At 34.5% G+C, this 13,074-nt stretch overlaps 1 long non-coding RNA gene across 1 annotated transcript in view; it reads right to left on the reverse strand.

The window, feature by feature from the left end:
* Positions 1–13,074, reverse strand: part of LOC143668415 (uncharacterized) — a 117,637-nt gene that overhangs the window by 84,832 nt on the left and 19,731 nt on the right. The window contains exon 2 of the long non-coding RNA XR_013168433.1: positions 1,708–1,803. This is a non-coding gene — a long non-coding RNA (uncharacterized LOC143668415). The remainder of the gene's footprint in view (positions 1–1,707; positions 1,804–13,074) is intronic.

Consider the following 13,074-nt stretch of genomic DNA (forward strand, 5'->3'; position numbering starts at 1 on the left):
AATGTAGACTCTTTAGTCCCACCCTGTACTTACAATGTCTAGGCACATAATGTTTTAAAAGCATTACTCTAGAACATTGCCTACTTTTCAGTTAGTGGAAATGAGTCTCTAAATCAGTGGTTTCCAAACTCTAGTGAGCATCAGGGTAGAGAGGTGGGGATGGATGTCTGAGATCCCTGCTCTGCCCTTATTATTTCTTCCAGTGTCAATACCGTAATTTCACTTCCATTTTTAATTCAAATAGTTATAATTTCAAATAAGGTAGAACAAAATATAATTTGATAAATCTATTATAGGACTTTCTAAATTAATAATAATTTAATAAAAAGAGGAATTCAGGCAGGAAATTCATGGAATTACTTGAAGATCAAACCATAGAAGGAGAATTTGGGGTTGAAAAGAGAGAATGGCTAGAGAATAAGAAGTTATTTGTCTAAGTCTTTACTAAGGCAAAGTTTAGAAGCTGCTCATTCCCAAATTGCTTCTGGAAAATGACATTTGGAATTTCTAAATTATGTGAAAATAAGACTGTAGATTATTACAGACCAAATCATTAATAAAATACAGATAATTCAACTGTTTGGCACTGACCTATGAAATTGGAAATATTTAAGGTGTGTAATTGTGGAGTATTTTCCATAATGTTGAAGCTTTATAAAGACAGCTGGTGAGTTTCCAATATGGTAACCATTTATAACAAGGACTCCAGAGGAAATACCAAGAGCTACTGATTACTGGCTCTCTCTTCCCTTTTCACACAGGTTGTTAGAATTTAAAGTCTTGGAGCATTGAAAATATAAGGTTTTATATATTAAAATATATATATTGTATGATCTCACTGATATGAAATAACTAAAATAAACAAACTCATAGGGTTAGAATCTAGAATATAGGTTACCAGGGCCTAGTTGAGGGTAGTGACATATATACATACTTTATATACCATATAATGTATGTATTATATAAAAGATAACATTGGGGTTTTTAAGAGAAATTGGTGCTTATTTGGAATAGCATAAGCAAAATGAGAACCATTATTTATATTTGATTTAGATTTTTAGGTATACTTGTACACCAAATATTATGAAAATACATTGAATCGCCAAATGATCAGAGTGATGGTTTTAAAATGTACAGGAATTAGAGAAAAATGATAAATCGACTCATCCCTATTGCCTTTTTAAATGAACTTATAAATAATTTGGATGAAGTAGCCCATTGTCGAATCTCTAAGTCCATAAAAGGTGTAAGCTTTTTTTTTTCTATGTATAAAATAAACTTTTTTTTACAGCAGTTTTACAGAATTCCCGTATAGCCACATACAGTTACCTTTATGATTAACTTCACATTAGTGCGGTGCATTTGTTACAATTGATGAACTAAAATTGATTGTGGTAGTCTGAAGCTGTTATGTACCCCCAGAAAAGGCCATGTTCTTTTAATTCATTCTTCTGGGTGCAGACCTATTTTAGATGGGAACTTTAGATTAGGTTGTTTCAATTGAGATGTGACCTACCTCATTCAAGGTGGTCCTTAAGCCTTTTACTGGAGTCTTTTATAAGAGCATAAAGCACATACAGAAGCTAGAAATGAATTTAAGAGAAGTCCCTGGAGGAACTGGGAGAGGACACTGAAAACAGAGAGGAAGCTGGAGGCTGAAAGCAACAAAATCTGGGAGAGAAGGAGCAGCAGATGCCATGCCGGTACCTTCCCATGTGACAGAGGTGTCCTGGATGCCAGCATGCTGTCTTCAAAGTCCAGGTATCATCCAGTTGATGCCTTAAGTTGGGACATTTTCACAGCCTAAGAATTGTAAATTATAAGTTAATGAATCACAATTTATTAAAAGTCAACCCATTTCTGTTATATTTCATTCTGACAGCTTTAGTAAACCAAAACATTGATACATTATTAATACTTAAATCCATAGTTTACATTAGGGCACTCTTTGTGTAGTTCAGTTCTTTGGATTTTTTAAAAGTTAAAATTTCTTTAAATTAGAGAAGTTGTAGGTTTACAGAAAAATCATGTTAAAAGTATAGCATTTCTATATTACCACCGCATTTATTAACACTTTGCATTAGTGTGGTAACTTTGTTGTAACTGATGAAAGAATAGTTTAATTATAATATTAACTGTAGTCCATAGTTTATATGAAGGAGTATTTTTTACTCATATACCAGCCTATCATTAAAACTTTCCATCAATGTGGTACATTTATTATAATTCAGGAAAAAAACATTTTTATAATTGTACTATTACTATACTTCATCATTTACAATTGAATTCACTGTGTGATACAGTCCTGTGTTTTATCTTTTAATTTTTATTTAGTAACACATATATGTCCTAAATTTTTCCCTTTTAACTATATTCACATATATAATTCAGTGGTTAGTTACATTCACAAAATTGTGCTAACATCACCATCTTTTTCAAGATGATTTTGGTTATTTGGGGCTCATTACCCTTCAAAAAAATTTAATAATTGGCTTTTTAATTTCTGCAAAGTAGACTGTTGGAATTTTTATTGGGATTGTATTGAATCTTTAGATCATTTTGGGTAGAACTGACATCCTGGCAATATTTAGCCTTCCAATGCTTGCTCAAGGAATGTCCTTCCATTTATTTAGATCTTAGATTGTTTAGGAAAGTTTCGTAGATTTTTATGCATAAGTCCTCAACATCCTTGATATTTGCTTCTTTTTGTTGCTATTGTAAATGAAATATTTTTCCTTGATTTTCTCCTCAAGGAAGAGGAGATTGCTCATTATTAGTATATAAAAACACTACTGATTTTTTGCATATTGATCTGGTACTCTGCCAATTTGCTGAGTTTGTTTATTAGCTCTTATAGCATTGCAGATTTTTCAGATTTTATGTAGTACCATAAAATTTGCAAATAGTTCATATAGATCATATCATCTGCAAATACTTCTTTTCCAATTTAGATGCCCTTTATTTATTTTTCTTGCATAACTGCTCTGGCAAAACCTTCCAGTAGAATGTTGATTAACAGTGGTGGCAGTGAGCATTGTCTTAGAGGGAAAGATTCCAGTCTTTCACCATTGAATAAGAGGTCCACAGTGGGTTTTTCATATATGCCTTTTTTTATTGATCTTTTCAAAGAACCAACTTTCAGTTTTATTAATGCTCTCTATTATTTTTATTCTCTAATTCCTTTATTTCCACTCTAATATTTACTATTTCTTTCCTTCTGCTTCCTTTGGAATTAGTTTATTGTTCTTTCTCGAGTTCCTTTCTCGAGTGCAGCTAGGTTTTTTTATTTTAACTCCTCTTTCTTTTTTGATGTAAATATTTAGGGCTACAGATATCCTTCTCAGCACTGCCTTTCCTGCATCCCATAAGTTTTTTTTTTTTATCCCATATGTGTTGATATGTTGTGTTCTCATTTTCATTAGTTTCCAGATATTTACTCATTTCCCTTGTAATTTTTTCCTTGACTCACTATTGTTTAGAGTATGCTGACTTCTGTATATTTGTGGATTTTCTGGTTCTCTGCCTGCTATTGATTTCCAGCTTCATTCCATTATGATCAGAGAAGATACTTTGCATAATTTCAATCTTTTTTGATTTACTGAGACTTATTTTGTGACCCAATGTGTGGTCTATTCTGAAGAACGATCCATGCGCTCTTGAGAAAAATGTATATCCTGCTCTTTTGGGGAGCAATGTTCTTTATATGTCTGTAGGTATAGTCCATTTATCATATTATTCACGTTCTCTGCTTCTTTATTGATCTTCTTGCTAGATGTTCTGAGTATTTATGGGAGTGGTGCATTGAATTCTCCAACTATTATTGTAGAAATACCTATTTCTCCCTTCAGTTTGGCTTGTGTTTGCCTCACGTATTTTGGGGCACCAGTTAGAGGCATAAATGTCTATGATTGTTTTTTCTTCTTGGTGGATTGACATTTTTATTAATATATAGTGTCCTTGTTTGTCCCTTGACTTAGTTTATTTTGCCTCATATTAGTATAGCTACTCCAGCTCTTTTTTTATTCCTATTTGCATGAAATACCTTTTTCCATTCTTTCACTTTCAACCTATTTGCGTCTTTGGGTCTAAGGTTAGTATCATGTAAACAAAATATCCTTAGAGCATGCTTGTTTTACCTCCTCTACCAATTACTGTCTTTTGATTAGGGAGTTCAGTCCATCAACACTCAGTGTTATCACTACATAGGCATTACTTATTTCTGCCATTTTGTCCTTGATTTTTATATGTCGTGTCTTCTTTTTGGCTCTCTTTTCCTTTATTGCAACCTCTTTTTTTGTATTATTGATCTTTTCTGATTTATTTGAATGGTCTCTTTCTCATTTCTTTTTCTCTGTGTTTTTAAAATACTTTCTTTGTGGTTACTCTGGGGTTTGTATTATACAATCTATCACTGTAATGCATCAATTTGATGATATACCAACTTAGTTTCAATAGCATACACCTTCTCTGCTCCTATCTCCCTCTGTTTCCCCCCTTCATCTTGATTTCATTGCACATTACTTCTTTATATTTCATGTGTTCATTATCAGGAAATATGCCCTTTTTTGTTCAATTTTATTCTGACACATATAGGAATGAAATATAGACTTATATCTTGAGGATACAATGCTATTGTTTTGCACTTAATCTTTTAGTTAACTTTACTAAAGATCTTCACTTCTTCCCACTACTCCAAACCACTTTCCTGGCCTTTTCTTTCAACCTTCAGTATTTCTTGTACAGCAGGTCTTTTGTTGATGAACTCTTTCAATCTCTGTTTACCTATATATATTCACAGGTATGCAGAATGGCGGGGGTCACATTTCATTCTTTTTCCATGTGAGTATCCCATTACTGCAGCACCATTTGTTGAATTTTTGTTTGTTTGCTTGCCTACTTATGTGTTTTTGGGGGGGGAAGTGCGTAGGCAGAGAATCAAACCCGGGTCTCCTGCATGGCAGGTGAGAATACTACCACTGAACTACCCTTGCACCACTACCACCACCCCCACCATGAAAATTTTTTAACTCTCCCCCATATCTAAAGGACAGTTTTGCCTGATAAAGAATTTTTGACTGGCAGTTTTTTTCTTTCAGCACCTTAAGTACATCATACAACTGCATTCTCACCTCCATGGTTTCTGATGAGAAATCAGCACAATCTTTTTACAGATCCCTTGCGTGTGACGAATTGCTTTTCTCTTGCTGCCTTCAGAATTCTCTTTATCTCCTGCATTTGACATTCTGGTTAGTGTGTGTTTCAGAGTATGTCTGTTGGGGGTTATTTTTATGGGGGTACGTTGCACTTCTTGGATATGCATATGAATGCCTTTCATAAAAATTGGGAATTTTCAGTCATTATTTCTTCAAATATTCTTACTGTTCCCTTTCCCTTCTCTTCTCCTGGTACACCCATGATGCATATGTTCACGTGCTTCTTGCTGTCACTCAAATCCCTGAGTCACTGCTCAATTTTTTCCATTCTTTTCTCTCTATTCTTCTGACTGTATGATTTTGATTCTTCTGTTTTCTAGTTCAGTGGTTCTTCTGTCTGTTCAAATCCACTGTATTTTTACTCACCATTTTTGTGTCTTTCATCCCTATAATTTACTATGTTTCATTTTAAACTTTCAAATTCTTACTCACACTTTATCTTCTTTATATTCTTTATCTCTATATCCATATTTCTTTTATCTCTTTAAATTTATTTAGGAGATTTGCTTGAACTTCTTTGAGTAGTTCTTTCAAATTATATGTCTTTTCAGAACTTTTAATTTATTCCCTTGACTGAGCCATATCTTCTTATTTTTTTAGTATGGCTTGTAAATTTTGCTATTGTCTGGGCATCTGATTATTTTGATGTACTAACTCTGAAGGTCAGTTTATCCCTTATGTCTAAGATTTTATTGCTAATTGGCTTTGTGTTAGGCTCTTTGATGCTTGGTCCAACTTATTCTAGACTTTCAGAGTAGCCCATGTTTAAGTGTTCAGATTTTCTCAGCTCTTCTTCAACTGTTTCTTGCCCTGGTAATTTTTTCATTACCTTTTTTGTACAGTAGTTTCAGATCCTGCAGAAAGCTTCTTTTCTTCTGTTGCTTCTCTGGGAATCTTGATCTATTTTGTTTGTGCTTGTGTAGAATTTTCTCCCCAGCTCCTATGGTTTATTGAAATTCTCTAGCTCACTCAGGGTCCCCTTTTCCTTTTAATGGACCTATCCTATCTTACAGTAGCTCTGTTTTCCTCTTTTTTTTCTTTTTTTTTTTTTTTTACTGTGAGATTTTCTGCTTCTGGTTGCTTTTTTGACATGGGCAGGCACCGTAAGTTGAACCCAGTCTCTGGCGTGGCAGGCGAGAACTCTGCCTGCTGAGCCACAGTGGCTCACCCGCTTCTAGGTATCCTGCCCCAGGAACTCCTATGGGATCAATCCAGAAAGTTGGGTGAATTTAAAAAGGTCTGTTTTTCATGCAGGTGGTCCAGCAAATGGAGACTGTATTGACTATTTGCTCCTTTTACCTACAGTTCTGCCAAGGTCTCTCCCCTCCCCACCAGTGGCACTTTTCTATGTGGTACTCCTCGGTCACTTGCATTCTGACCTGGGTCTCTGTGGACTTGGGTCCCTATGCCTGGATATGTGTGAGGTTTTAACTTGCTGCTGTGAATGGCTCTATAATCTGCATCTGTGGCAAGAGAGACCTGGGACTTGCTGTCTCTGTGCAATTCCCAAGCTGCACAGGACCAGGTGAAGGAAAGGGTTGTGGACTGGTGGGTCTGGGAAGGAATTCTCCTAACTTGTCTTGAAGATTATTTTTCTTCTTCTTAGATTCAGCATTTTGTAGTCCATCCCCAGTCTCTGCCATCCTCCAGTTCGAAACAAGTGGGATTTGCCCTTTTATTGGTTGATTCTGAAGGGAGGCTTTTCCAGGGGATATCTTATGTTACCATGTCAATGACATCACCCAGTGGAAGCTTCTAGTGCAGTGAACTTCTAGGCTAAAGGAGATAAACTGAAGAAACATCTTTTCATATGAAAGAGTATAAAAATGGAAAATGTATTTCTATATAACAAAATCCAGAAAGAAACTTTCTATGGAAAGATAATCCCGACTTTAGCTTGGAGCTAACAACTATCCAGAAAAAGGACTAGACCATCATTATAAACACTCTCTCAAAGAAATTTATTCTCTATGATATTTAACCCTCCCCCCACGAAATTTATTCTTAAAATAAAATTAGAAAAAAATCTTGGTATTTCCCAAAGTGAAAAACAAAGACACAAGAGAAATGAAGCCCAGGAATGAGAATCTAGAATGAATTCATGGATAGAAGACATGCTGAATTAGATTGGAGCCCAAAGATAAAACCTAACTTGTAGAAATGAGATATTAGTATGAAATAGTATTTCACTTTGAAATGTGATATAAGTAAACATATAGAATGAAAAATGATTTAGTTTATACAGTAGGGAAATAAAGTATGGCTTATTATATCCTAAAAGCTAAAACAGGCTAAGAAAATAAATAAATTCTGAAAGAGTCATGACGCCTCCATGAATGATCATCATATGATGATTTACTTTCTATGGAAAAATCCATGGGCAGACCTCCATCTTTGGAGTGAGGATAGGCAGGGGTATCTACCATCCTTTCCTTAGGCCTCATTTACCAACAAAATAATGTGAATATACCTTGCTAACATTTTCTATATTATAGTACTTGATATTCTATGAAAGTAGTTCTCTTTATGATGAATTTAAGAAAAACATTTCTCCTTATGTGTATCTGTAACTTCCCTCTTCTATCCTTTGTGTATTTGTGACTATCTTCTCTCTTGCTTCTCTACCATCTAGTTCCTTGCCTTCTTGTCTTGTTTCAGGACTTGTTCTAGGAATAGAGGAAAAGACAGAGAAGAGAAAGCTTTAAAGTGAATAAGAAGCTTTTGAAACCTTTGCAACATCCATTTTTTACATAACTACAGGGACAAATAGTGTAGGGTAATTTTATCTCTATTTCCCTCTCTACACTGTTCTAAATAGGCAGCCCAGTACTACCCATGTCCCCACGAATTCTGTAGGATGGAAAGAGGTTACTTGAATGCAGTGGCTCTTGTTTTCTGAAATTGTATAAACTCATTGAAAATGTTGGTAGGGGTCTTAGAAAGATATAAAGGAAAATATTAATTCCTTTAGAGGCAAGGAGAGAAGTGGGCTAAGGGTCTAAGTTAGGCTCTAGATTCTCAGGAACACACATTTGACTTGATGTACTGTCCAAGAATTGTGAAAAGACCTGAGAGGGAAAACTGCTAAATGCACTTAGAAAGTGTAGGTCTTAGGTCCAGAGTCACTCCCAGATTCAAAAAATAAAAAGCAGATCCACCATACCTGAAATACCACAAGAATTGCAACAACAGGTCTCTTAGTAGTAGCCAGCACAGACAAATGATGACTAGTAGAAGGTAACCCAAGATTGGAGGGGCATTAGACTGTCAAAAACCTGATCCCCATAAGTAACTATTATTGCCTCAAAATTCTATTCTCCATGTTGTCAGGAACATTAGAAGAATTCTAGTGGACTCATTTCAGTATTTCTCTCTTCCAGAACAATGATCTCAACTCCCTTATTTTCCAAGCTGATATATGTTTTCTTTAACAAATTAACATCTCCATCACAAGTAACTACTTAGGAAGGTACAAGTTAGCATAACAGTGCATGGGATGACCTCTCTGAAACTTCCATGAAAAAATAAAAAAAAGGGGGCGGGCAGAGTTCTCACCTGCCATGCCAGAGACCTGGGTTCATTTCTCAGTGCCTGCCTGTATAAAAAGAAAGAAAAAAAAAGAACTAAAAAATCAAAAATGATAACTATTTTTTCTTTGCTTTGTTTTATATAGTGACACCTTTTGAACTATACCTGGCCTCCTGATCAATGTGCATGTTCAATGATTAAAAATATAGAAAAAGAGTAAGGAGGTAACGGGCAAAGTAAGAGATAAAATGACAATTTACAATGTATAAATTATAAACATCAAATCAAAACAACTTTGCCTCTCTTCAAGTCAATCAAGGATTTTTCTCCTCTTATCTTTCCTCTTAAGGGAAAAAACACATTTATCTGCTTCTGAATGTGAATGTGAACTCAAGCACAGAGACTAGTTGTTTCTTCTTAATGCTCTTTAATCACCTGGGAATAACACTTAAGATCATTCATTATTTTCTTGGCAACTTACTATCCTAAAATTAGCTTCTTAATTTGTTCAGGAGTAGCAGTAACCTCATAATCATCACCACAGTCGGGGATCTGTTTGGTGTTTTTTAAAAAAAGGAATTTATTGAAAGAATGTTGCTCAACTCATTGATATTTTAGTAAGGCTGGAGAACCAGGTTCAGAAAATTCTAGAAACGAGGGAAGCTATTCAGCCAGCATCACAGCCACACCATGTCTCTAACTTGTCTGATGATGGCAATGCTGATATCCCTGTGGACCCTGGACCCTGTCCTGCAGACTCTTCAGTCCCTGTGATCTCTGTTGCCTTTTGAAATGGAGCAATGTTACCACAGCCTTGGGGTCAAAATTCATTCTTCTTCATTGCTGTTCATTGGCTTCATTAGCTCCCAATCCACAGTCTAGTTGAGTACTTCTGATTGACTGAACCAGCTCTGCAGTCTAGCTCAAGCTGCAAGGGAAACTAAGAAAAAAAAGAACACTATCTTTCTACTTTCTAGTTGGAGATGGGCTGTGTCATGGTCAGGATCATGTGTCAACGTGGACAGGTGGTGGTGCCTGTTTGTCTGGTTGGGCGGGTGCTGGCCTGTCTGTTGCTGTGGGGACGTTTCGTGGAATTGAATCATGATCGCATCTGCTGCATCTACGACTAATTGCATTTGTAGTCAGCCGGGGGAGTGTCTTCTGCAGTGGGGGACATTTAATCTGATCACTGGAAGGCTTTTGGGGAGGATTCGGGGGAGACAGTTTCTCTTCCTGCTTTGACCAGTGAGCCTCTCCTGTGGAGTTCAACCGGACCCTTCATCAGGGTTGGCAGCTTCGCAGCCTGCCCTAACGATTTTGAACTCTACATTTCCACAGCTATGTGAGATGCTTTTATATATTTTATATCTACAGATATTTTCTGCTGATTCTGTTTCTCTAGAGAACCCTAGCTAATATAGGCTCTACCTTCCAACAATAACGATAACCCAAAAAACAAACAAATAGATGAATTTCTCATACAGAAGAAAGGGTACAGATTTTGAGCCGACAAAAAAAAAATGAGAAAGTCCAATAAAAATGTATTTGAATTCTTGGTTAAAATATCTGTTTCTTGGTATGGATGCATATGTCTTCTTTTAGAAGAAGAATTCTCAAATATTGTTTTTGAGTTTAATGGAATTTCCTATGACTCTGGAGGGTCCATCAAGTCAGAAATATTTTTATAATAATGCTAAAAAGTGATTTTTTTATCAAGTTCATATTTTTATGCTTGTTGCAAAACTAATGGTGGTAAATTTGCTGGTGTCATAGCAAATATCAAGGTAGTGGTACTAACTATATTAGTAGTTGTATTTTTCACCTTCTATATACTCACAGTTGTTTATTTTTAAGTCAGTTTTGCTTAAGAATTGTCTTCATGATGCAGTAGGAAGTATTAATCTTGTCAAATATTTACAGGTCTTTTTAATATTCTGAGCCAAAATGAGAAGTACACATAAAGCACTTCTGCTGCATAGTATGGTATAATGAATAGCCATCTCAGAGAAAAGCCTCTGTGTTATCATTCTAGGTATGGAGCTAAACTGATAACTTTTTTCATTGAATACCATTTTTACTTTACAGAATGACTAGCAGATAAAGACGTTAGATTTGGGTATTTGGTGTTATTTACTCAAAAATGGATGATGTAAACCCCTCACTTTGCTGATGGATTAGGTGGTGAATTTTTATGTTATATAATGTGTCAGCATTTGAAAGATCTGCATAAAAAACAAGAACTAATTTTTACTAATTGATCCATTCCTAATGCTATCAAATCATGGTGGGTAAAAGAGCCATTGAAATATTAGAATATACCAGTGGATTTTAACGTAACAAGACAAAAACTTTTATTGATAGGGTTTTAGATTTCACAATTACAACTGAGATTAAAGAAACTGCTATCTTTGGAGATGTGGCATTGTGTCAAAGTAGACTATTCATATTTATCTGAAAGCAATTAAAATATTCTTCCCTTTTCTAATTGCATGTAAGTAGTAAGAAAAACTAGATTTTCCTTATATATTTCAATAAAAAAAACATATTGCAGCACAGTGAATGCAGAAAATACATAAGAATCTAGATGTTTTCTATTAGGCCAGACATTGAGATAAGCAAAAATGTAAAACAATTCACTCTTTTCACTTTATTTTAATTTTAGAAAATGTAATTTCATTTTCATAAGAATGTGCTTTTTGTTTCTCTTTAAGTTAATATGTAATAAGTGGGCTTGTTATTACTAAACAAACTAATAAATTAAAACTTTAAACATTTCTTAGTTTTAATTTATGATATGGTATATAGTGGTCACTATTACCCACAAAAACAAAATATGTTTAAGGTTCTCAATAATTTTTAAGACTTTACAATCTTAATAAATTATATTGTTATTTTTTATTACTGCCCAGTAAAAACAGTAGGTAGTACAAGAAAAAGGCTTAATATATTGCCATTTTCTTAATTCAGCAATACTTTATATTTCTCAGCAATGATCAAGAAGTATTGAAAAACCTAGTCTATGTTTTGCACTGAGGAGTTTTGAAAAGGTCAACTTTTCTTTCCAGGAATTTTGTGTATTTGATGATATAAAAGCAACCCTCATTTAGTGGATAAACTTCTTTTAAATAAATGTTTGAGCTCAGAAGTAACTAAAGAAAATTTCTAATGCCTCCCAAAGTAAAAGAATTGAAAACTAGTATCATATTCAGTCATTGGCAATTTGGCAGTCCTAGAGGATTTTCTGGACTGAGTAATCAAGAGGCTTGGCCTTTAAAGGCCACAGGGAGCCTTGGGCGCCTGTGAGTTGATGAGTTGGAATGAAGATGACTCATTCAACTAAGACATTGAAAGACATAATCCATGATGAACGTTGTGAACTTTAATAAAATCTGTCTACTTGAAAATGGATATAAGAAAAAGAACTGTATATCCTTTCTGGTGCTGAATGAAAAAAAAACATATCTCCACTGAAACTTTGTGTCCAAAGATATACTTTAATAAAATTTGGGATCAAATATACACAATTTTCATGATTTGGAAAATTAACATAAGAAGCGTTTCCCAAAGTGATAATGTTGCTAAGAAGTCTAGGAAATGCAAACCCCAAATTTCTCTGTGGAGTTCTGTCATTGAGCCATCCTTCTGGAATTCTAACAGGTAACATCAGTTGAACGTCAGTACACTGTCTACAATTACATAAAGTAAAAATCCACCATGAGCCAGAGTCAGTAGAAAAGAAACAACTCGTAAAACGCATTCAGATGAAAGACTGATCGTATATATATATATATATATATATATATGATCAATGAAAATATTTAAAATGACAGAAGAGATTAAAGAATGGGAAACAAATAAAATATTGTCCAAAAGGATAAAGGAATTTGTAATAATAAATAGAATTGTAAGAAATGAAAAATGTAATGAGTGATAAAAATTCAGAGGCAAGGATTAGACTAAAATTCAAATTGAAAATAATTTAATGAAGTAGAATGTACATTTGGATAAATCACAGAATGCAACATAATGCAGGAAAAGAAATAGGAAGTGTGAAAGAGAAAATAAGTGGCATGAAAGATAGGAATGGAAGGTCCAATATACATCTAATTAGGTATTACAAAAGGAGTGAAAATGAAGAGTGATGAAACTCAATATTCATAGAGATAATGGCCAAGAATTTCCAAAAACAGTGGAGATCATGATTCCTCAGTTTCAAGAAACACAATGAGTTTCAATGATGATTTACAAAGCCAAATCCTGCATACAGTCTAAATACCTTGTGAAAGTCCTGATCACTGAAAACAAAGAAAAGATCTTAAAGAAAAAAGGTAGA

Source organism: Tamandua tetradactyla, chromosome 24, assembly GCF_023851605.1.
Source record: "Tamandua tetradactyla isolate mTamTet1 chromosome 24, mTamTet1.pri, whole genome shotgun sequence".
NCBI lineage: Eukaryota > Metazoa > Chordata > Mammalia > Pilosa > Myrmecophagidae > Tamandua > Tamandua tetradactyla.